This window comes from Opisthocomus hoazin, chromosome 3 (genome assembly GCF_030867145.1).
Source record: "Opisthocomus hoazin isolate bOpiHoa1 chromosome 3, bOpiHoa1.hap1, whole genome shotgun sequence".
NCBI lineage: Eukaryota > Metazoa > Chordata > Aves > Opisthocomiformes > Opisthocomidae > Opisthocomus > Opisthocomus hoazin.
In genome coordinates, this window is record NC_134416.1 from 102902702 (window position 1) to 102929104 (window position 26403).

A 26403-nucleotide genomic window follows, 5' to 3' on the forward strand; every position below is an offset into this window, starting at 1 on the left:
CACATTTTCAGTCACCCACTACAACAACATTTTTTTTTAAATACAGCTTTGTTTACTTTATACACATACGCAAATGTATTTTGTGCTACTTACGTAATTTATTTTTATAATGTGAGGTCTTTGCAGATACATTCTTGCAACGAAAGTTTAGATTAATTTCAATTTTTCAGTCTCATAGCTTACTGTTCTAAAAGGAAGAAGTCAGCATCATGACAAATAGAGGTTTTACTTGATTTTGCTTATGTATTTGGGGATTTTTGTTTGGTTTTGATTTGTTTGCCATTTACTTCTTTGATTGTAGAGCTGATTCATGCTTATTAAGAGGGGAAACAAAAGGCAAAAAACACTCAATGACTGTTCTTGCCAATGATACATCATTTGATCCAAGTAAAACTGTATACGTGCCAGTGCTTCAACTGTCAATGACTTACTAAGAAATTTAATTTTCTTTTTATCTTCAGACTTCATACTATTTTTTTTTCAAATAAATAATGTGCAGCTACATCAATTTTCAGCTAAAACATAGTAATGAGCTTCTGTTATCCTCCTTGCATTTAGAAAATGTAATTTAGTCTATTTTCTAGCTCATTTTTTGTTGCTTTAAAGCCCTTTTGTAAAAGCTACAGGATCAACATCCTTGCTGATACAATCATCACTACAAGTACTTATGTGCCTCTCATTTCCGTATGTATTACTACAGTATACTTTCTGCAGGGCTAAAAGTAAGCTGAGTTGTCAGCTTCAGCTAGTACACAAAAATTCACACTAAGTTCAAGCATCTTTCTGAAATGGATCTGTAAGGAGGACAGACTCCCTAAATTGTCATTATAGCCTCCCAGTAAACAATTCAGAGGCTAGTTTCCCACACTACAGCTCATTTTCCACAGCCTCCCACCAGGTAATGAGCTTTAGATAAACTCTCTAGTAGGAGCTGCAGAGTTCAGTAGCTGCTGGCCTTTCTAATATCACATCTAGATGCTTTTTGCTAGTATGTTTACGGGTTAAATGCACTGAAGCCCATTCTTTCAAGCTGTCACCTACTCTCATGGAATGGAACAGGAGGAGGGAGGACACACAGAGTCATATGGAAGGGGAGGTTGGAAAGGAGCCCTGGAAGTCACCTGCACAAAGCAAGACTCACCTAAAATTTAAATGAGGTTGCTCGGCCCCTTGACCAACTTTCAAACATATGCAAGGATGGAGATTGTAAAACATCTCTGGGCAAGCTGCTCCAGTGCTTAACTCTCATTACAAAATATTTCCCTCCTGTTTAGTTGGAATTTGCCTTACTGCAACTTGAAACAGCTACCTCTTGTCCTTTCAGAGTATACCTCTGAGACTCTGCCTTTTCCGTTCACCTCCCTAGGTAGTTGAAGGCAGCCACTCAGTCCCTCCCAGACCTCTTTTATCCAGACTAAACAAACACACTTCCACTAGACTCTCCTATACCAGGTGCTCCAGACCCCCATTACCCCGGTGGCTCTCCACTGCACTCTCTCCCATTTATTTGCCCGTTTTCTGCATGAGGGGAACTTTCCCCTTGACCTGCTAGCTATGCTCGCTATGTATCAGTGACAGGGCTGCAACATTAGACCACAGTTTTGGAGCGTGTAACCAGCAGGGCACTTTTGAGCTTGGACAGCTTGGCACATGCACTGGGGACTGTAGAGTCCATCCTCACCAGCATTTTACAAACGTTGCACAAGATATGTTTACCGTTCTGTATTGAAAGTGGTGCACAATAGTAGTAAAACAGGTTTAAGACAACAATATCATGACATGCAAAAGGTTTCTATAGGTTGATTTTTAGGGTGCCCTTTTTCCCAATTACCTCTTAAAGATATTACAGATGCCTAGAGGCTTTCATGGACCTTTACCATGGCCTTCCATGGGGATTTCACTGTCTGTACTCAACCTCACACAAATTAGACATGTCACAAACTGAGCTGAGCATTTAAATGCGTGTGTAGGAGAAATTTGGAAGGTAACAATAGATTACAAGGGACATTTTTCTGCTTTCAAACATGCAACAAATAAATATAGTCTTATTAGTATTATCTTAATCAGTATTATCTTAATGATGAATAACACATATTGTTCTTTTTAATAAAATATTGTTCTCTTTATCTTCTATTGATTATGTGTGCTTATGTATGCACACACACAAAGATATTAGTCTGCTCTAAAATTTTCTATTGATATCTCCATCAGTTAAAATGTATTGAAGCTACTACTGCCACAGACTCTTATTGGGGCAATGCACCTCAAAGATGTTATCTTTTTGCCACTATACCACATTCATTTCCAGTCAGTAGGTGACTGGCTAACTGTATAGACATGTTTTGGCAAGTGGAGTCATGAAGTGGGAGAGAAACCATGGCATGAAATTGCAAATGGGTTGTATTTCAGTTTAGCCATGGATTGGAACAGGGCAAGAGGAAAGAGGCAGGAAGATGAGTGTGGAGTAAAATGTGTGAAATTACATAGCTCTGAAATTTGGCAGGTCTCCAAGCTGCTTGGTAGACAGCCACAAGGCAGAAAACCTTTGGGAGCTTGAGGCCAGCTATAAATGTAATATAGACCAAAAAGAGGAATAGGGAAAATAAATTTCTCTATTAAACCAGCCAACAGGAGATAACTGTTTGTTTGGAGCCTTAAGTAAAAGTATCTATAAATGTTCCAAATATTCATGGAACGCAGTATTTTATTTTAAAGTTTCCTAACTTTTTTCTGACAGGTTTATTCATTTACTCACAGTTACAATGATCATCCTGAATGAGTCTTCAAATAACCTGTATAGCTAGGAAGGTTTCTCCTCGGCCAGCCACACTGACATAGAACCAAGTCTACTATAAGCAGATCTCAATAATCACTCTTATTTATCTATTAAGGGTTATACTGTTTATATAAGAAGATTCTAATTTATTTTATTCCCACCCTTTTGGCTGCTGAACAACACAAGAGAGACATTACCTTTCTTAAAAGCAGAATTTGCACTAGCTTGTTCTAGTCCTGGAATAACTTTGCTGAAGTCAAAAATGTCTCTTCTTTTACATCTGTGTTCTTTATGTCAGTCTGTACATGTAATTAGACAAAAAAAATCAGCATCACACAGTAACAAAAAGATTGAAAAAGACATTTTTGTTTGTTCTAGCATTTTTATTTCCCCAAAAAATTGCTCACAGAAAGTTTCAATAACTCAGTAAGTCTCAAACTTACTGTATCCGTAAGTTTGCTTACTGAAAAACAAACAAACTTAAAAAATCATTGCATTCAGCTGTTCATCCCTGAAATGTTGCACAAGCTTGCATTATATTTGACATGTAATTTAGCATTAATGTAGCATCTGTTACATAACACAGCATGACTGGCAGTGCTCAGCAGAAGAGGTCAGAATTGTTAAATCAACCAGAGCTTTCATTAAAGAGCCTACTTCAGCAGAACTGGGTGAGGGGATCTGTTTTGGGTTTTTTTTCTGAAGGTTCTGCTGTCCAGATGAAGAAAAGAATTAGACAGCAGTAACATGATTTTCATTGAAGAACCAAAAAGTATTTGACAGGGATGTTTTTTGACACCTATGGGCATATGAGGAACTGCCAGCACTGCAATTTAGAGTGGTCTAAACTCTTAGATTGTGTACTGCCCAGTTAAAATAATTTCTTGGGTCAACTTGCTGTAGTGTACAATCTACAGTTCAATGTAAGCTTTCACTTGAACAGAATAGTTTTTTCTTCTTTCTTTTGGAGAGGTAATGCAGTCAGGTGTCTTCCAGCCAAAGCTAATAGAAAACTCCCTCTGGTAAGACAGTATCACTCACATGGGTAAAGATTTTTCATCCATTCACTTACAAACTTCACTTCACTTGACAGTGGACTTAAAAACCCAGCTGGTGATTTTTAACCACTGCCATTATATGGGGGGATTTTTCTTTACATAAAAAAAGTTAAGAATTCTACTTTATATGCTAATGAAACACATTTTTAAAATCTGAAAATCTCTTGTGCTTCCTTGAGGAGCTCACTTTAAGGAACAAATGAAGCCATATCCACCTCAAAGCTCTGGCTGACTCAAGGACCTGTCACAACAAACCAGTATTGCTTCCACATTTGCACACATTGCCACTTTTTTTATTCTTGTAAAAGTGGAAAGAAAAATCTGCATGAATTAAATGGTAAGATTGCCAGGTTAAATTCAGAAAGGTACGCTTTCATTCTTGTGACTCCTTTGATCATTCTGAAATGCATAGACTGGTCTGGTTGGCCTTATTAGGTCTAGATTATTTATATAGGTATTTCTCATATTGCTCTTGCAATTTCATCGTGATAGTCTCAAGTTAAAAACACAGATGTTTAATTACATGAACCTTTCAGGTGTAGCTTGTTTGATGGTAAAGGGGTGTTTTAATCTTTAAAGTGGTAGAGAAAATGTTGAAAATCTGGAAAAGATACAAAAAGCTTGATTTGTTTATAAACAATAAAGATTTGATGGACTGAATTTTCGGTTTCTGAATGAAGGTTTTAGAATTGCAGGATGTTGCATGTTGGAAGTTTTTGTTGATACTATGAAATTTTAGGCTTCTGTGTGAAGTAGGCTTTTTGTTTCTAACATTTCAGGAGTGGTATGGATAAAGAAAAGGTGTGTAGGAAAGTATTTATTTTCAGAGGGAAAAGAATGACCCTTCAAATTGATTAGTACATGAAATTCACTGTGTTTCAAAGCACTTTGCTGATTCTTTTTGCCACATCTTGAAGCCCGAATCAATAGTTATTATAATTTCATAAGTGGAAGAAAAAGAAAAGGTTTAGGTTTCTAGAGGTACATAGAACAGTAAATACATTTTGAAAGAAAGGCAAGATTTCTATCTTGTTTCTTGGGGGGAGAGGGAGTTTAATCAACTGTTTTTGTCAGCATTCACTCTGCTGAAAACTTTCATAGAAATTGAAGTTTCTCACTGCATCACAGTAACATGACTAAGCCTCTAAGAAAAGCAGATTTTGAGACACTACATTTTATATCAAATACTGCTTACATGGTTTCACTTTTAGCACTGTGACATTATGAAGAACCTCACTCTTCCTTTGGCTTCCATAAAGGTTTTGACATCTAACTCCATCTGTGTATGCTACCAAAAGGAACAGACAACTGGAGCTTGAAGAGGGCCAAACTGTTGAAAGGTAGGTGTTTAGTCCTGTTTTAAGTTTCTCGTATTTCACATGAGTTGCAAGAACAGAGGGAAGAAGAAGTTGTTGAACTGCAATCCTTAGCCTTGTTAGCAAACTTTAGAAGAGTTTCTTTCCAGTATAATTTAGTAGATATTTAATAACAGTACTACTTTCCTGAACTCTTCTTCAGTGCCCTTCCTGAGCTATTGCATCTTGCTGCTGTCGCGAGTCCTTGCTTGTCAGTCAAATTGCCTACCATAGTCTGGCATCACTATTTATAGTTGGAGGAGTATCTGGTACTTTGCATGAGGTATTACATTAGCATAAATTATTGCTAGCTAGTGGTGACATTCACCTTGGATATGACACATCATGATGTCATTTGCTATCCGAGGTACATGCAGTCTGTCAGATGAAGCCAGTTAGCATCTGGTGATCCCAAAAAGATGGAAATTTCCAAATCCTGTTAAGCCAAATGAATCTCCAATCAAAATATAAAGTAGACAAAATTCAGTTTGTTTCCTGACATTCTGAAAAGCTTGATTAATTCTTCATCTTTTGCACCATATTTTAAACTGAATATAAAAGCACTTAACACCATTTTCAGTAAGAAATAAATAAATATTTAATAAGCACAACATAGGAGTATATACTCAAGTTAGTGAAAAGTATATCAGTTTGTGATCCTCTAATACAGCACTGATTCTGCAGAAACTGCCACTGCACATGCTTTTTTATTCCCAAGGAAAAGTCCTGCTTCTTTGCTCATCTTTCACTAACTAGTAAACTGTCCCACTGCATGTGCCATTGTTTACAGACCTTTTTTATGAAGTTCTCATCCACAAGATCCATAAACATTTCCCAAAATAAACTGAAGTAGCTTCTGATTTCTTTACAGAGTACTTATATACTAAATGCCAGTTTGCAAGGCACTTCTCTGAGTAATAATCTCCAGGAACATCAACTACTGAAAGTGTGGCTACTAAGAGATGAAGCTCAGCAAATAAACAGTTGGAGACCTTGCACTAATACGGCTGTATTGCTTCCAGAGTCTGACCTATGTGGGTTATTTTTATGCTTTATTATGTTTAATGGTGAAGTAACCTTTATATGTGAGTAACAGTATCATAGTATAGACCTGAATTTGGACGAAGTTAATTTCTTCTTTGTATATACAAGTTTTATTCTGTTCAAGAGTTTTCACTGGTTAAACTAATGCCTGCATTAAGAAAAGGCTAAGACATATGCACCATGGACCACTTTATATGCAATACTAATCTGGAACTACTGCCTGTGGCCACCTTTGAGCTGTGTTACATACACCAGTGAAGCCCATGGAGTTAAACTAGCGTTGGGCTAGTTTGTAGCAGAAGAGTGCAGGATGACAAAAATTCTGTTTTATCTGCATACGTTTTCAGTAGCAGTGCATTATTATTTGACAGTTTCCTCCTCACTTTGCATGAAGTACCAGGAATTTCTGTTTTCCTTACTCCTTCTTTGGTTTTTGCTTAGGAGACAATTACCATGTTTAGATAAGAACAGTTTTATGATTCTATAAATTATGCTTAGGACTCATTTTAATTTGCTGCTTGGGCTTTTTTAATACTTTGACTTGTTCATTTAACAAAAAGAAAAATCAGAAAACCAAAAAAAGAAACAAAGTGATCAAAAAGAGGAATCTTTTTCAAAATGTTGGATTTACAGTTCTGTGAGGACTAGTAAGACCAATAGTCTTTGACTCACAACACTTGTTCACTGAATGTAAAGCATTCAGTAGTTGTATTTCTAATCTATTTTTGTTTAGTGTGCGTATTTTATTCCTAATTTTTCTGTAATACGCTTTTTAAATTAGAGGAAATCATTTCAGTGCTTGCCTGATACTTTTGTGAATAAAATTCAGAAAATTTTCTCTTCAGTATTCATTAGGACTGAAAGTAATAAAATCTGTGGATTTTTTTACACACAGAAAGCCATCATGAAGATTATTTATAAGGAGGTGTTCAACATTTTTAACAAAATATTAATTCTCTAATACAAATTTCCCTTCAGCCTCTCCCTAGCCAGTGTCAAATATTGATTAAACCAAACTTTGAGATCTTAAAGATTTTGGATAATCTTTTATTTCCTGTTATATTTTATTTTACCGCCTCTGTACTTTTAAGACATTGACAGAGTCAAATATCTTGAAGGCCTACAAAAAAAGATAATTCATGCTACTTCTAGCTCTGTGTGACACAAGAATAAAAGATATCTCTTTACCAGTCACTAGCACTAATTGGTCTCCTTTCTTGAGTTGTTTAACACAAGGACTGAGAAATGGACCTGGAGACCAGATTGCCCTTTTGTGACTTGAGGTGATTCTTCTATTGAAGAGCTGAGATACAGGCCAGGATGGTGAGTAATCTTACGATGTGTATTGTACCTATTAAATAAGACGTATTTTCTACTGCAACACTTTCTCTAATATATTTTTTAAACTATGATATAATAATTCTAATTGATTTTATACAGATTGATTCTGATTTCCCAGACATACATTTCCTACTGAATCTGAAACTCTTCCACCATAGGAATTATTTGGGTTTGGGTTTTTTGTATTTTTGCTTGTTTGTTTGTTTTATCCCATAAGCAACACTATATAATTCAGTATTCTTATCTTATAATGTATACCTCTTCCCACTGTTACAGATTTCTAAGGATCCCCAAACATTTACACCCCTTTCACAATGACAAGCTTCAAAGATGCTTGGTTGTCTCTTCAATGTTCTCCTGCTGATTTATTTTACTATAGTAACTTTTTCCCTAATTACATATATCTAAGTTATCCTCCATTAGTAAATTCACCATGAAACTATTAACTGAAATGTATACAATGCTCCAAATGACAGATAAAAAAACAATTGGCAATTAGGACTTTTACAAGGGATGAAAAGGTGAAGCCCCACTTCATCGGAAGTACAAACCTGTTGACCTAGAGAAATGTGTGAAATGCAATACAGTAATGAAACTGGATCCAAATGTTCCACCCAATGGCTAGAAGATAAAACAAGTGTACAAAATCTTTGAAAGAGAAAGCATAAGAGCAAAGGGAGGGAGAGCCGGCAAGCTCTATCGTGTTTATTTTGCATTGGAGAGGTGAAACTCTTCTCTCTGGAACTCATTTACAGAGGTCTGAGGTGTTCATGTATGGATTCATGCCATTGGAAATTACTGTCTGGTTCTATAGCTTCTAAAACTTACCATTTTTTACCATACAGGTAGCAAGGATTTATAGACAGTGCCTTAGAAAGCATTTCAAGATCTCAGAGACACGCTTTAGTTCTGATGCTGTTATGTTTCCACATCCTCAGCTCTCACAGGAGCAAGTGGTTGAAGGATGATAACAACTTTTCTGCCTTTACTTCCTCTGAAGATTTTTTAGCATCAAATGAATGCTTGTCTCTGTCTTGAAGCCCTGGTAGGGGCTGCTGTCCCAAATAAGGTGGGAAAATGCCCTCAGCTATGCATCATCTTTGAAAAAAATTATTCACTTTTTCACTATAAAACTGTTTTTTTTCAGTTTCACAGTGCATCTGCTATCCAAAGTTTTAGCAATAGCACTGAGACTCTGTGTTAGGCAGAGATTTGAAATGAAAAAACCTGTAGCTTTCATTCAATTCAGGAGGCCACAGAACTTAATAGTTTGGGGTTTTTTAAATATAACAGAACACAAAAATAATTATTTTGTGCAAGATAGTTTGTTGAACAGAGAAAAGTTAAACCTTGTGATGAAGAAATAAAAAATTAATATCCAGGGCCCTGAAGGCATCAGTAGCGCTGACTGTCCCTGCTCAGTGCCTGAAGCTCCCCCCACCTGCCCACGGCACTTGGACACATGTCAGCCCCCAGGGCCATCAGCCCCCGCCCCAGCAACACTGCAATAGGGCCGATCTCCAGCTCCCCACAGTCCTGCCCTGCCTGGTCATGGGCTCCGCTGAGCTGGGCCCATCTGTAGGCCCAAGTCCTGGCCCATCCTCACACTTCCCTGTCCCTAGGGAGGTGCCTGATGCCTGGGGCTGGGGCTGCCTCGGTGCCCCCTCAGCTGCCGTGTTCTTGGCTGGGGTGGTGCGACGGGCCTGGGCTGGAGGAGCTCCCAACACTGTCAGCACCTGGCCCTAGGTAGATGCCGGCTGCCATGGTGCCCTAACAGATGAAAAGACAAGTATCAATGATTTAGTCTTAAAAGTAGAACACCACTACCAAATACATGGGAAAATTTGGCGTGGTATGTCTATGAAAGAATAATTATAAAAAAGAATTGATAAGCTGATCAGAAATGCAGTGCCTTGACACCATGAATGTATGAGAAAGATTTTGCTGTTTTCCAGATATTTTTCCTTTTCTCCAGTGTTGCTGCTTAGTGCAGAAACCATCATTGGCCTTCACTAATAAGTCTGTGGCCCATTCTAGGTCACTAAGGAAATCCTTCCACCATCTCTAAGCTCAGCACTGGATCTGCTGTCGGTGTTAGGTGAGCTTTCACTACCTTCTCCGGAATCTCTATCCCAATTCGGTTCCACAAGACTTCCCAGGGGCATACTGCAGGAGAGGATGCTCCATTCTCCTCCAGTAAGGGCCCACAAATTCCCTCTTCCGGCAGCCCTTCCAAATCTGACCCATGGGGATGCATCCCAGGTTCATACAAGTTTTTCCCCCTGAGGCTCAGCCATACCCTTGAAAAATCCTGAACAGACTGTGCAGGAGATTGATACCGTTCTACTATCTCTGTGTTTGGCAAAAAGGATGTTACTTACTAGCAGGTAAGATAATCTGGCCCTCCTAGAAGTGGGCACTATTTTTATACCTCTAACAAACTCCTTTTCCTATGCTCCTAACTCACCAGCCCACTTTTCCTGTCCCAGTAGGTCTGAGTGTTAAGAATCCCCAGAGCTCCTTTCAAGAACATAATTTCCAAACAGCCTGGGATTTGACAAATTGGGTGGTGAAATAGCCATCACCACTGCAGATATACTGCGTATTCCTACGCGTGATTCCCTTCTGTAACTGCCCTTATAGATGAAAACACTTATATTCTCCTGTATAGCATTTACACCTCAAGGAATGTAGGATTTACTATCCTACTTGCTATTTCTATCTCGTTATTGAAACAGCTATTTTATTATGCTATTTACTGTCATGCCATTCTTAATTGAGATCTGGAGAGAAGCCTGCACCACCCACCCTCCTTCCCCCACACCAGTGCGGAGCACCTATGAAGTAGCTATGCTTGAGGAAAGATAAAACCAGGAAAACTGTGGACATTAAGGAGAGACTGAGCTTCAGTAAGCAAATCAGGGGAAAAAATGGTTTGCTTTTATATTTGTAACTGGGATTAATTTCTCTGTTTTCTGTCAGCTCCTACATCTGTAGTGCCAGCTTTCCTGTAAGGCAAATGCTTAGAAAAAACAACTCTCTTCAGATGGACAGCTTCAGCAAGAATTCATTGCTAGCTTTTCTATTTTCTTTCACAGTTTTCTCTCCTTATGTTTCAAGGACTTGAACCTTCTCATTCAGGGTCTTGACTGAGCATGTTCTGAAAACTTTTTGTTACAGAAGACATCGATCCTGCAATAAGCAATTGAAATTTGTATGTGGTGGCCACAGCTCAAAACCAGGGTGTATAATAACATGACAAACAAGACAGCTCAGTTTTATTAATGGGTGAAATTCAGGTCCCCTATCAGAGGTAAAAGCAAATGTTTAATGTGAAAGGTTTATTACTGACTGGTAATCATAGATCTCTTTTAAAGTTTTAAAAAGTGATGATTTTAATTAATTTAAAGACCTACTCCCCAGCTATAACATAATGTGATGAAGAAGTTCTTTTTCTGTGTGGGAGAAAAGTGGATTCTGAAATCCCTATGAGCAAAGAAAATTGGTGTCCTAAGAGAACATGAGTCACTGCTGTCATAGGAGCCATACTGTGTAATATCTTTATGCATATGACTATAGGGATCCATAACTCCAAAAACTGGAATTAATCTATTTATTCCAAAAATGAGTTTAATGAAATAGCTATTTTTACACTCAGAAAATCTCTTTTTAATGGTTCAAAGACACTGATCAAATAATAAAGAGATTGAATGCAGTTACATTCATGAGTGAACATTGAACATGTAGTTACATTCATGTATGAACATGTTAGGCTACATTGATTAGTAAATTATACTATAATTCTCTAGCACAGATGGTGCTCAAAAGAAGACCAGCTAGCTGGCAGCTCCTCACTCTGTGCATGAAAGCATGGGACAGCAGGAAGTAGAGCCAGAACTTCCCATTTCCGTGATGAGTTCTTCAGGCAGTTCTACGTATTATTTTCTCTACTTAGGTTTGGGCCCATCCTTTCCCTGGATCTGCTCGTGGAACAAAATATTCCTAAATAATTTTGGCTATTACTTTAGTCATAAGTTTTCCAGAGGTTCTGTCATGGTTCAGTCCTAGCCAGCAACAAAGGACCATGTGTTCACTCTATCGCCCATCCCCATGGAGGAGGATCCGAAGAAAAAGGCAAAACTCATGGGTAGAGATGGGAACAGTTTCACAGAACAGAAAATGAAGCAAACAGTAAAAACAATAATACAGATAACAAGAATATACAAAAACAAGGGAATACACAGAGTAACTGTCTCTCTCACCACCCGATGCCCAGTGCTCTCTCAGCAATGATAAACCTCCCCCTGGCCAACTCTCCCACTCAAAACTGGGCGTGACATCACATGGCATTAAAGACCCCATTTTGTTTGGCCATTTTGGGTCAGCTGTCCCAGCTGTGTCCCCTCCTGGCTTCTTGTGAAAACTAACACTATCCCAGCCAAACTGAGGACAGGTTTATACACTGTGGATATGAAAAAAAATAAAAAAATAAAAAAAAATTAAAAATCTCTTGTTTAAGAGAGAGAAAAGATGAAAAGGATATTTGAAGATGTTGTTTGAATTGTTTTTCAATTACTGTTACTCAATCAGATGTACTAGAAACTGAAAATTGCATTGACAATATGAGCTTGCACCATCAATATATAAAGCTGGAGGAGGAAGGGAAAAGTAATCAGAAAAAAAGACGCAAAAAATTGAAGTGGCAATCTGATACTGTCAAAAGATCATTATATTTGATATGGATCATTTGATGAGATACAGGCCAAATTCAGCGCTGGGGTAAACAGATGGAATGCACTGAGACTGGAAAAGTAACAAGAGAATCTTTTACTTCCTTCTTATCCTGCAGCAAGGAATAGGATGTGCATTGCAGCTACAACTCTCTATGAAAGGTATGAAAAACAATAAAGCCATTATGTCTCTGAAAAAGACTCAAGAAAATACCCACCTAACTGAAAATATTTAATGTTTTATTTAAAATTCTCATAATACCCAAGCTGAATTAATTTTCTTACCTAATGTTTAATTGTACAATTTATTTTTCTGCCTGTTGCTATTACTACTAGGGTATTGTGGTCTGCCTCAAAATGCTGCATTTGGAATTCCATATTTTGTTTCCCACCTGTCCATTAGAGATGCCTTGAAAAGAAGGCATGCATATCTCATAAAATCTCCGGCAAGATAATACACTGAAAAGAGTTCATATCCCTTAATACAAGAAAGGAACAAGAGTTTCCAGCTGTCAAGAGTGCAAAAACATAGTAGAATGAATTAAAATAATATTGGCAAGTTCATTCTTTCCTGTGACCTTTTGCCCCACCTATGATGGGTCTTTTTTGTAGTTCAGGTGCACATGAAAAACAATCTGGCTACATGCAACCTTTTGAGAGAGGAGTGGTGTAAACTCACATGTTTCTCAATGATTCACTTCATAGTGGAAGAATTGTGAAGCACCTGCACGGTAGTCATAGATTAAAAGAAATTAGAAAGCAAAAAGGCAAAGAAGATTTCTCTCCCAATAAACATTATTCTCTGTTGCACGTTTATAAGTGATGCATCAAAATTAATGTTCGAAGTTTCAAAATAGCTGGTGATTGTTGCTTTTTAATGAGGCCTCTGCTGAGTAACACCTGTTTTCAAGAACAGTAACATAGCTATTCACCTGGAGTTTTAATCTGATCACTCTTTATACACTTCAGTTTTCAGTTCTCAGTTTTGAGTTCCTATGGAACAACAGTCCATAGAATTGTCTCTACACATTGTTTCTGAATTAAAAAAAATCACACAAGAATATTTTAAGTATCACATTCACTGTCTATTCTAGCAGGGTCTACAGGAATGTTTTGTTTTAAGTGAAATTAAACTGTAACTCCAGGAGGCCACTATATTGATTGGGATTCTTTTAGGATCAATTTCAGGGAAGAAAAAGTAATCTCAAACCTCACTCAGTAAAATAATAAACCACATAACTGTACAATGTTTCATTTGTACTGTCAGGAACATGTTATATGTATGACATAGAGCTTAGGGAATTTGTAACTGTGTACAACATTCTGTACACAAAATTATTTTGTGCATAGTGAGTACAAGAATCTCTGTTTAAACTTCAGAATCAATAAGAAAACCTGTTTCTCAGTTCTTACAAGTTTATGCAAAAATCATATTCTGTTTCTTGAAAAATTTGGGGAAGACTTCTATAGACAAATTTTTGCAAAATATGAAATTGTGACAATTATGTACATCTTGCATATAACTTTGCCAGCTATAATCTGTAGGGTTCTTTTTTTTTTCCACATATTCTATTTAAAGTCCTATGTCCTATTGTAGGCTATCCATCAAATCTGTGTTTCACCAATTTAGAGAGAAGGATGTTGTGAGGGACTGTGTGAAAGGCTTTACAGACGTACAGATAGGTCACATCGTTGCTTTTCCCTTGTCCTCTGATACAGTCACTCCATCATAGAAAGCCACTAGGCTGGTCAGGCAGGACTTGCCCTTGGTGAAGCCATGCTGGCTGTCTCCATTCACCTCCTTGCCCTTCATGTCCCTAAAATTTAGGGTCCTGACTATACTCCTCACCTTTCCCATATCCCTCAGGACTGTGAACTGCACCAATGCATGATCACTACAGCCCAGGCTGCCTCCAGTCTTGATGTCACCGATGAGCTCACTTGCATTGGTGACCATCAGGTCTAATATTGCATCTCCTCAGGTAGGGGTGTCTATTACCTGGCTTAAAAAGTTGTCTTCAATGCATTCTAGGAATCTCCTGGGTTGCCTACAGCTTGCCATGATACTTTTCCAGAAGATGTCAGGTTGGTTGAAATTCCCCAATAGGAAGAGAGACGAGAGACTGTGAGCTGAAAGCCTCCAGGAGCTGGAGGAAGAAGGCTTCGTCAGTAGGCTCTCCTTGCCTGCAGTAGACACTGACCACAAGGTTCTCTTTGTTGCCTCTGTCTCTGATTGTTAGCCATAGGCTTTCGACCTGTTCATGGCTATTGTTCAGGGACAGCTCTTCACACTGTACTGATTTCCTGATGTAGAGGGCAATGCCTCCACCCCTCTTTCCCCGCCCTTCCCTTCTGAACAGCCTGTAGCCATTCATAGCCACAATCCAGTCATGGGATTCGTCTCATTAAATTTCTTTCAGGGCTACTAGATCATGGCTTTCCAGCAGCACAGTAGCTTCCAGCTCTTCCTGTTCGTCGCCTATGCTGCATGTGTTCGTGTAGAGGCATCTCATCTGGGTTGTCAGTCTTGCCACATTCTTAGTGGAACATCCCTTGTTTCCCTTGGGGTGTTTCACAGAAGTTTCCTTGTTGGCTCCTACTACCTCGGAAGCTCCCACCTCACCTTTACAAGACTTTGTGCTGCAATGCCCCCAGAAAGCCTCTGGGCACCAGGCTGAGTGCCTATACTAGCTACCCGTTCCACTAACCAATGTGTATCACCCCATACTTTGTCACCAGCAAGCCTGATATGTTCCCCCTCCCCCTTCACATCTAGTTTAAAGCCCTGTCAATAAGCCCCACAAGCTCCAGAGCAAAGACCATCTTTCAACTTTGAGAAACGTGGCTCCCATTTGACAGCAGCAAGCCTGGCGCCATGTAGACCATCCTGTCGTCAAAAAACCAAAAAAAACAGAAGACCTACAGAAGGCCATGAAATAGAACCTGCCCGAAAGGAAGCAGACAGGAAGCAGAAACAAGGACGTAAACAGAATTTCATCTTTTTTGCTGCTTTTGCCAGCCAAGTTTCCTAATGCTCTTGTCTGAATTGAGGCTATCACCGATTACTGCTTTCATGAACATGGGGGATAGTATGAATCTGGCAAAATTAAACAGAAGAGAAGAATCTTGTGTCTTCCTACACAAGAAGGCATGATATTTGAGCAGAATGGCTTCATCTGTTGCTTGTCAGCTGAACTGACAGAATCACAGGGACAGTGAGATTACTAGAAATGATTGTTTTGACAAAAACAATTTTTTGGTTCTGTTTTTAATTATAATCAAAGGATAGGAATAACTTCTTAGCTTAAACATCTGTAGTTATGTATTTTCTATATTTTATTAGTCTAAGCATACAGCAATTTGCTCAAGTGATTTTCCAGAAAATATAATCTGTACTTTGTGGAAAACTTTCATGATACAAATAATTTTATTTAATTTTAGCCATGTAAAATACAGGTTTATACATCCAAGAAAGTAATTAACATTACCACTGTTATTGAGAAAGCAAGAAAAATGCTGCCAAATGGTTATTATGGAAATGGCTTCCATAATTTTGAGGGTTGTGATGAAACTGACAGTCCTGTAAGTCATGACTCCTTGTCATGTTCAGAGATGAGCATAACACCTGTTTTTTTTCAGACAACCTCATCACTCAGTCACCACAACATTGCAAAGATAATAAAGTGGCCTTGTTAAGATAACAGCCAGATCTCTGAGCATTCTTAGATGCATCCCAGGGATTTATATATGTTCAATTTACTTTTAACTTGATCTTTCTCTACTCTGTTACAAGACACAAAGACTTGGGACAGCTGGCAGCTGATCTCACCAGTGAAAAACAAGGCAATAAACACATTGTGTATCTCAGTCTTTCCTGTGTGCTTTTTTTTCACAAGATCTGCCTGCCAATTTAGCAGAATTATGACATTTTTTCCTTGGTCATCTTCTGTTGCTAGTGTATTCATAGAAGACAATCTTGTTGTCCTTCCTTTCCTAATTTCATCCCTCTGTGCCTCAACAGAGTTTCTTTATTCCTCCTCAGAAGCTACTTCACAGTGCCACCTTCCGTACACTTCTTTCTGGCATTTAGTTTCATGTAAAGGAGATCAATGTTTCCATAGATCTTACAGCTTGAGTGGGTGGATATTTCTTTTTTTATTTCACAAGAGTACGTCATACCAACCGCATAGCAATTTTCTTCCAAAATGATTCTATTGATCTATTTCTGATCAGCAGATGAGTAAAGAGTTAGAGAATTTTGCGTATTTTAGTGTTGATGTTTTTACGAGAACAGTTCAATCTTCAGGAATTGGTGGATAACATTATTTCCAATGTGGTGCTATGTTAGGAGTGACTTGCCTTTGTATCTACACTTCAGATGTTTAAGTCACTGACACAAGGTGTTATATGTAAACAGCAATCAGTCAAAATTTCCTTGTCTTTCTATGTTAGATGAATTTATGTATGCACTAATATAATAAATATCCAAAGAATCAGCAGCATTTCTATTTTTTCTGCAGTTAGACATTTAATGAAAGCAGCATCTGAAATCTTGATTTTGAATTAAATACCTTTTTTTGCTTTAGAAGGGTGTTGACTACAATTTATTGTATGTTTCGCCAATGAAGTGTAAAATCTTAGCACGCTGAATGATAAGACTGTTCTCATTTTTTGGAATTATACTTAGGTCACATTTCATGGAAAATCTACTTTACTCTGAATCTACCAGGATATGTAGGAGGTGTTGGGAAGCTTAAAAATGTTTCCATAGATAGTAAGCAGAGCCATAGCAGCAGCATTCAGCCAGGCCATATAAGTGTTGCGATGTTTTTCTTAACTAGCAGTGGGTTGTAAAATCCTATCAAAATGGCATTTGCCCAGTTCTTTTTTCCCCAGACTATTTCCATTGGTGAAAAGTGACACACTTCTGCTGGTTTCAATGGAGTTACATGAACTTACAAACTTTAAAGATACTTCTAGTTAATGCTGCAAGGTAAGAGAATGCATCTACTGAAGCTCATATCCCGCCACTCTGCTAGACCTTATTTAGTTATCCCAAATGTGTTTTCTATATAAACGTTTTAGCATTATGGATGAGTTTAATGCCATTCATATTTAGTATAAAGTTACTTGCAGCAAAGAAAATAACATTAAATGTGAAGTTAGGATAAGTTATTTTTATGGAAGAACTCTACTTTTTTCCTTTATTTTCTCTGTGTTCTGCTCTTACTGCCGACAATTTCACTAAGCTCCCTTTATTCCTGTTTCATTGTCATGTTTACTATTCTTCCACTACCTCTGTATTTACTCCACATATTCTTTCTTTATCTGTATGTAATTCATAAATAGACTGCAGACTATTCCCTCTACCTCTATTATGTCCCTGTGAAGACCATAGGGACCTCCCTGAAATGAAATACGAAAACTTTTTATTAAAGTTCAAAACGGTGGCTGTTATTGAATAGCTCTGTACTTCAGACATAGGCAAAAAGAAGATTCCCAGGCAGTTTCACTATTCTCCCAGAATTCACTGATCTCAAGATAAAATGGATAAATGGGATGGGCTCTGGCTGCCAAGCCCTGCCCACTGCAGGAAGCCCCAGAGAGCTGCTGACCACTGTGGCACCTGACCATACCTGAAGAAAGAATATGCTGTTGTCTCCATTTCACAAGTGAGGGATGGAGTGATACCTAAGGTCAAGTTTTTGAAGATATTTACAAATATTTAAACTCCAATTAAAATTTCTGAGGATGATGAATATTTGTTTCCTTGAAAGCAGGTTGTCGAGTGGGGTTTTTTGTTTGTTTGGCTTGGTTTGTTTTGTTTTCAATTTTTTCCTGTTACTTCTAAAATTGCAAGTCTTTTTTCCTGCCTAAGTTATTTAAGGTGATCTCCATTCTATTTGTAATGCTCTTGAACTGAGCAGGTTCTTCTCATTCAGCCATTGGCACTTGTTGATGCAAAGAAGGAGCAGTTTGCTCCTGCCTATGTCTTTAGTGCTGTCTCTGCCTTTTGTGGCACACTTTGATCCTATAAACCACACAAGAATACATGAAATTCTGAAACTGTCAACAGACCAAAGTAATCTTTTTCTTCAGATCTGCCAGTAGTTTTTTGCAGTAGTAATAATAACCTTACACCTTCTGCCTATCAAAATTTAAATAGTAACATAGCTAAAGATAAAGGGTCCTGAAAGGAAGGAGGCTACAAGGTGCTAATAATACATGTTTTCTATAGAATTTCAAAAGAGGAAAGAATATGATTGGAAATTGCTACAGGTAGAGTTCAGTAAATTAAAGAACTCTTACTATTCAAAATGGATATTTTTTTCTTTTTTGTAGTTTATTTCGACAGTTTCTTATCGTTCCCTGTGAGCAGTTCTCATCACACAAATGCCATTTGATTTCCTTATCAGTTATTTCAATGCAGTTGTTGTATGGAATAGTTTCAGCCTGTTTTTCCTTATAGTTGTCTCAGGGATGGAACTGAATGTGTGTAACATCTCCGGAACAGAGTATCAACATCTCACTTTTAGATAAAGGGCAATGACAAATTTCTATCAGTCATGTGTTTTAAACTATTTAACATCTATGGTCATGGACATGCTGATGGGTTAAATGGTGGGATAAAATGCCATCAGCTTGAAATACGCATGAGTGGGTATGGGTCAATATGGCAGTGTTACTTTATTCCATGTCTCCTATAGCTTTCAATTTAAAATTAGCAAAAAGGCATGTGAACATTAAAAAGGTGCTTCAACATGTGCCCTTAGCTAAGTTACATTAAAACCCTATTTTGTCCTTCCTAAGGAAAAGGTTCATCAGCCACTGAGTTAACTTGATATCATCCTGGATTTAACCTTCCAACCCCAGCTGTAAAATAAGATGCAAGGGAAGGGCTGGAAGAGAGAAATACTGTCTAATTGAAATTGTAGTTTTTGAAAAAAGGTGTGCTAATAATAAGAGTTTTTCCCTAGGGCTGGAAAATGACTGGTTAAGAGTTCATGTGTATAAAGCAGTCAGTCTTCTGAAGATTTAATTTCAGAGTATGAAGTAAATGAAAAAGAGCAGTAGAGCACAGCAAGATAAAAACATGGGCCAGAGTTGATTATAATGTCAGTAATGGTGCATTCAGTAATTATTGGTGCCAATTGTCTTCAGTACATATAAGAAAAATGAAGAGAAAAAAATAAGCATGGAAAAATACACATTATTTATTTTGCAAAGAGCATATAGTAATCAACATACTCTAATGTGCATGTGACTGAGTATTTGTTGTATAGCTTTACCTCAGGAACTCTCTGCCCTGGTTCTGTCAAGTCAGACAATACTGCCAATACATAAAGTGCAAAGAAAGAAGAAAAGCAGGATTATATGGGAAAAATGCATGCACAGTGATTTTAATATTGATTAACTTTTTGTTACTGACTTCTGAAGTGAAACAGCTGAGCTGAAATACTTCTAGTATAGTAGCTATTTTAATCAGATCAGTAATTAGGAATTTTCATGGCAGGGAAAGTATGGCTATTTAAATGTTTTTTACAGATTTAAAACTTTGCTAGAGGCATTAGAATTTTGTTCAATACATATATTTGCAAAGACACAAATCATTATATTTCCTGTTGTGTTTCGTGGGGCTAATTATAACTCCTTGTTCTATGTGGCTGTTGGTTAGTCTTTTGTTCTCACCATGCTTGTAGTAGAGTATATGAAAGAATGTATCCAATAAGGAATAAAGGAGTGCCACCTCTGAAGTAGTTGGGATGAAAACTACACGCAACATTAAAGCACAGACAATGTTCTTTGAAAATACAGAACAGGATTTAATGAGGACAAAGATGTCCTTGTCTGGGTAACCGAGAAAAATTTCTTCTTCTAAAAGTTTATTTGTTTCTAATTAAACTTTCCAAAATGAGAAAAATATTGCAAGCAATAGCATTCTTTATTTGGAAAATAAGAAACACTTATCTTTTTCAAATTGGGAATGTGTTTCTAGGGCTACAACTTTGCAAAGTTTACTCCAAAATTTCTCATTTACCCACGTGGAAAGCCATGCATGCTGTCCCCCATCCCAAACTAAAATATAGTAGCTTGTTTAAACACCGCTACCTGTCTGATTTCTTCAGGTCATCATTCATGATGCTTGGACAATGCTATGAAATGTGATTTTATGCAAAAAGTGGCAGTGAACTTGGCTAGATGATTTTTACATATGCACAACGAAGAGACACCTGGTGATGCAAGAACTTCTCAGTCTTGGCTTTTGTCCTATACATGTTTATGTCTGTACATAACAGTATTGATTTTACTTTGCACAAATAGTGCTGAAAATTAGGCATATAGATAACATTTTAGTTTTCATATGAAGAAGGGCTTATGTTCTTTTCTCAGAAATTTATTCTTCATCCAACAATATCTTTGAATGGCCACCGATATGAACAGAACATGCAACATACCAATGGACACATTTTTAGATTCTCAGTGCAAAAGAGATCAACGCTCAGATTTTATTTGTCACCATGTGACAATAGTACCCCTGTGGGCATTTTCTTCTAATATATGTTAATTCTAACCCTAATATCTGTTGTCCAAGGTAATTCGTTCCTGTGCATGTAACTTGAAAAATTGAGAGTTTTCACCTGATGAAGAACAGCAGACTATATAATTCATGGAAAAAAAGATATATTTCTTTTGCCTGCCTGGGAATCTTAACCCATTTCCCCTAACAGGGTTCAATAAATCTACAGTGCAACTAAGTGAGAAATTCAAAAATCAAATGGGAATTGGGGACCCTATGCTGGCATTGGCAAACTGGCAGACTGCATAGATTTCCCTCTTAAAAAAACTGAATTCTTCTTTTGACTTCAGTTTCAATTTTTCCATCCTCCAGAGAATAGGTGAAATATTTTAGTGAAAGATTCTAGCTCTCTCAGTATGTCTGGCTATCTTGTTTTGTGAAAACTATCTACTTACTCCTGTAGTTGCAATAGCCTCACAAAAAGATAGGACCGATGTCACTTGCATGGCAAAAGAAATTTTAAATGTATTTTGAAAGCTCTAATTAGTAGGCTTCTAGACAGGAGATTTCATTCTCTGTCATAATAAAACATATTGGATTCCTTGCCCTCATTAAGTTCTTGGTTATCAGTGATATTAGCAAAGAATACCATACTGCTTCAGGCTCAATATATTATATTAAATATCTACAGGGCTTCTACTTTTCTGGGTTATGCTAAAGCACATGACGAAAAAGGAAAAAGAAGAACTTACTAAAGTGACAAAGAAAAGCTGTTGAATACAAATTTGCATTTTTCCTTGCTAAAAAGGCAGCATTACATGTTCTCTCTTTTGGAGGTCAAAGTATGAGATTTTGATCAGACCAAAATTGCTTCTTGTTTAATTATATGTAACCAAGTATAGTGAAGATCTATTTGGTCATGTTAACAGAAGTGGACATTTTATAGACAAGAAAATTTCATGGAGCACTGGATATATCTGCAGACCAAACATTCCAGTCATGCATGAAATGAAAGAGAAAAGGGTTCCCTTTAAAGGGAAGTTTGGTAATCACAGATCCTGTGCACCTCTTCCAGTGTATTTTCCCATACAAACTTTTTATCGCTTCTAACAGCCTTTTGATATTCTGTTTGTTGGTATTGCCAGTATAAATAAAGGTGTGGTAGGAATCCTGTTTAAATAACTCTGCTAGTAAGAGTCTATGTAAATTTCACTCTGGAAAAAAATTTGCCATACATTTCTGGGAGTCAACGATTATGCAAGGTTTTAACTGTATAAAGTCAGTCAAAAATACAGTAGGAGCTACATGGATAAAAAAAAAAATCCTATTCAGTGCTTTTAAAATGTTCTTTGCAAGGTCTCCTGGCTAATGTCACACTTCTATTTTTGAACAACTACAAATGCTTGAAGCGGTTCTGAATGTTTTATTTAAAGAAATAAGGGACTGGTTCTGTAAAAATTTCCAAAAAAGAGTGTTTCAAGTTAATCACAGAGGTCTGTAGTTCAGACATTCATAAAACTCACCATTTTTTGGAAGATGATTCAAGATTCCAGAATTTCTGTGACTTCAACAGGAACTGCAGCTGATCTTCATACCACTTTAATGTGAGTGTTGCATATCAAGCTATTTCCTTCTAAACTGGTTTAGAAGGACAGACCAAATTGTTGACCACATTTTTTCTTCTCTAGACAGGCAGATTGAATAAGATCTAGACTCACTCTTTAAATACAGCCAGGTTGTCACAGATGAATAATCAAGGCAAGAGGCTGTCTTTATATGAAATTTTCTGTAACTTCTGACACTGTTTGGTATTGGAGCTCTTGGAATGAAGGAATTTTCCATCATCTCACAAAAGGAAAAAAAATTGGTTTTTCTATATAAAGAGAAGTATTCATGCAAGTCCTACAACTCATTGTAACTCCAGCCGTCAGCAGTCCATCTGTTTTCCCTGCCATCATAGCTTCTGTAGGTCTGCCAAGAACATAATGCAGTCTGGCTCTATATATGATCCTCAATCTCAGCTTCACAATGCCATGCAGTAATCAATAAACCTGGTCAAAAGTTGTTAGCAAAACCCCTTTTTGTGAAAATAAATGCTTACTAGTTGGTTTTCAGCTATTTTGTGTACTCCCCACACTGAAACAGAAGACAATATGTCATCTTTCCTACATCATTGTAACTTTTAGATAATACCAGCTAAAAAGTTATGCATACCTAACCGTATTCTGTAGTCCTGAAGTGCATTTATTGATGTTTTAGTGTTTCTGTGTGAATTCTGTTCTCATTTCAGTTGTGAACTCCACTCCCATCTCTATTCAGGCTGAAAATAGATCACAGAATGTCCGCATTATCACAGCCTCTGTGTTTTCCTGCAGCAGCCTTTTCAGAGACTTTTCATTTCTTAAATGGAGGAATGACCACAGCTACAAGACTACAAGACTTCCTCCATGCACCGGAGAGGGTATGGTTTGAATTGCTTCTTCTTTCTTACTCATGTACAGAACTCCTTGAGCATCACTGAAAGACAGTACAGGAGACTATATAAGTCTACAGACCTACATTTTGTGGCACTTTATATTTGAGTGAAGCAATTAAGTATTCAGCACAGTATCCAACATTGCTCTACTCTGTCATTTTCTGTCATTAGAGACGAGATGGCTCCAGATTGTCGTAATTTGGGGGTGGGAGCTGTTGCAATTGTCTTCTGTTAGAAAAAGTTGTTCCAGTTAGGCTTTCTTTGTATTTCAGACCCATGTAGAAACTTCTCCATGCTGAGACAGTCATTCTAGTGTGTATATGTATGTAGTTTGCTACTGATGGATGCCTATGATTACATTTACTCCATAAAATGCAAGGTAGCCAAACCGAAACATGGACCCTAACAATTCCATATTCATGAAATACTTGCCAGATATATTGCTACCTTTCAGAAGTAATAAAATTTACAACCAATAGTTTTAAATTATCATACCTTTAAGGCTAAAAAGAGATCAGATAACATCCTGAAGTTAAAATATTAGAGATCATCTCCAAGGAATTGAACTTTTTATACAAAATGCAGTGTAAGTGTATCATATTACAAAGACAGTGACAACCTTAATACAAGAGATACTTCTGAAAATTCCATCTGAAACTTTGTGATATGAAGTTATTAGTTTGTAAGTTGCTGGCAAGCCCCACAAGACACTGACATGGATCACTGATAGTCATAGAAGGTTGTTGTTTGTCTAGATTTTTGTGTTTTCAAGGAAGGCTTTTCTTGCTTTCACATCAAATTACTGGCCTCTTCAACTCAAACTTCAGATGTGTTCTGATTATCTTTCTTACTGAAGTGAAGCATCATCAGGATGAAAAACACTATGTGAAGAGCAGTTGTCCATGGATGGTAGTTTCATTATGAAAAATAAATTTCTGTTATTTTCAGGTGTCTTTTAGAAAGCATGACATGTATTTGTAAGGAAAATGCTCATTAAGATCAAAATCTATTGATACGTGAAGAATGATTTGCAATTATTTACCTGTGCTTGTGAGTTTAAGTACTATTTAGATGCATAGACATTTAACAGGAAATAAAAAAAAGTTAAATATTCTCCACAAAAATTACAGACTTTAATATGTTGAAACAAAACCCAAGCATGCTCACAATTTAGTGTTGGCTTTTTGCACCTTATTAATTCTGTAAGTATTTCCACTTTTCTTTCTGTGTCAAAGACATCTTATGCGGGTATGCTCAATAATTTAAGGCCACACATTTAATGATGTTAAGGTATTTACATGCTTTAGAGCATGCTATTAAATAAGTGCCTGAACTTTCAGACATACAAATGTCTTGATGAAAAAAAAAACAGTAATACTTTGCCACTTAACATGTTCAGTGGAAAAATATGTGACATGTTGTGAGGTACTATCATTACAGATAAAACACCACTGCTTCAGACAGATATATCCTCACCTGATGGTAAAATCTTTCTGAATTTGGCAATGTTTCACTGAAATAAACAGAATCGTATTGATTTATAGTAAATGAGAAGCTGGCTAACAAATTCACTATATAAATTATCTATACAGTTTTACATAGTTTAAGGTCATGTTTCCGGAGTACATTTCTTTCCCTTCTGATACTTTCTCTGCGCTCTAACCAGTTTTATCATAAATTGTAATGGTTTAATTGTAATATGTAGAGGACAAAATATTTCAAATATTAAAATTGGAAAGTGAATCTGATGGCTCAGTATCACTACTAGTAGGGGGAATTCCTACAAATAAATGTTGTTTTTTTTAAAACAGTTCTCAAATGAGAGCCAGAAGTAACAGAGGAGATGAGGTTCCATTATTAATCCATTCTTTCAAAAAATTAGCATCTCTCAAACTATAGGTAGCAGTTCTCATCGTGGTTGATTTACATTAGCATAAGATGAGACAAAAATTGTTTTTTTGTATTAACTTATTAGCTTAAGTTGTAAACCCACTTCAGTGCATCCTAACCATTGGAAACCACAGGAGCTTTTGATGTGTAAGCTTCAAGGAAAACCCCAAGACCATCACACATAAACACAGTGCTCTGTATCTATGGAAAAATGCTGGAGCTGAAGAGCAGATTTTCAGGTAAAATATGTTTGTGCCTGCTTATTAGAACTGCTGACACCGAATACCGGAGGCAGGAAATAAAATAAAAAAAACCCATGGAGTCAGAACTTTCACTAGAATAAATCAAGATCCACAAGGCTGTGTACTCTGCTCAAAGATCTGTCCTCGACATTTTCAATTAACTTACGTGTACTGGTCAGCCTATAACAAAACTTTTATAAAAGTACAGTAGCTGTGTTCATATAAAATCAATAATTCAGGTAACAAAATAGGAAACAAGACTCCTGATATTTTCCCAGATGAGGCCTTTGACTTTTCCTTTTCAGTGCCTACATAACACTCCTAGATCAACCATCCCTGAGGGAAGAGCAATGTCATTTACTTCCTCTTTGATTGTCTTTGAGTATCCAAAAGCTAGGCAGGCCCCTGCCTGTTAAAAGGACAACTGAGGTTTGAGTTTAATTAAGCAATTAAACTCTATTACTTTGTAGTATTTGAAGCTATGAACATCTGCTGAAACCGATTAAATACTAAGGCAAAGCATGTCCAAAGAGTCATTTTATGCCAAGAAAGGAGCAAAGTGATAAAGATTATTCTTGTCATTACATAAAAAACCATAACATAAAAATACTAAGAGATCTTGCTTCCATTCTGAGATTTTGAGGACTGGTCCTAAAGTTTATTTCCTGGTCTGTCTAGAGAGATGCTAGTAAACCAAAGTCTGCATTTACTAGTCTCACATATTAAATGGAACTTACTGACATTTTTTTCTTCATCAGTCAAATCAAGGCTACTTTGAAATGAAAAATCCGTTGCAGAAAGTGTAATATGTACCTTATTTTGGCTTGAATATTGGGCAGACTATTTTTGGATAATATTAAAGCTGAAAAATAGTGGTAGTTCTCTAAAATCATTATTAGATTAATTAATCTAAAGTAACGCAATGACCAAGCAATGCACTGACATTCAGGAGAAAATGTGGAAATAATCAATC

The 26403-nt window shown here is 37.0% G+C and overlaps 1 long non-coding RNA gene across 2 annotated transcripts in view; it reads left to right on the plus strand.

The window, feature by feature from the left end:
• Nucleotides 1–26180, plus strand: part of LOC142360902 (uncharacterized) — a 61573-nt gene extending 35393 nt beyond the window's left edge. The window contains exons 2-5 of one of the 2 annotated variants that reach the window (XR_012763535.1): nucleotides 5094–5174; nucleotides 6061–6223; nucleotides 7470–7556; nucleotides 23113–26180. This is a non-coding gene — a long non-coding RNA (uncharacterized LOC142360902). Of the gene's footprint in view, nucleotides 1–5093; nucleotides 5175–6060; nucleotides 7557–23112 lie in introns of both variants that reach the window. The other variant, XR_012763534.1, reaches the window with a different exon arrangement.
• The last annotated feature ends 223 nt before the right edge of the window (nucleotides 26181–26403 follow it).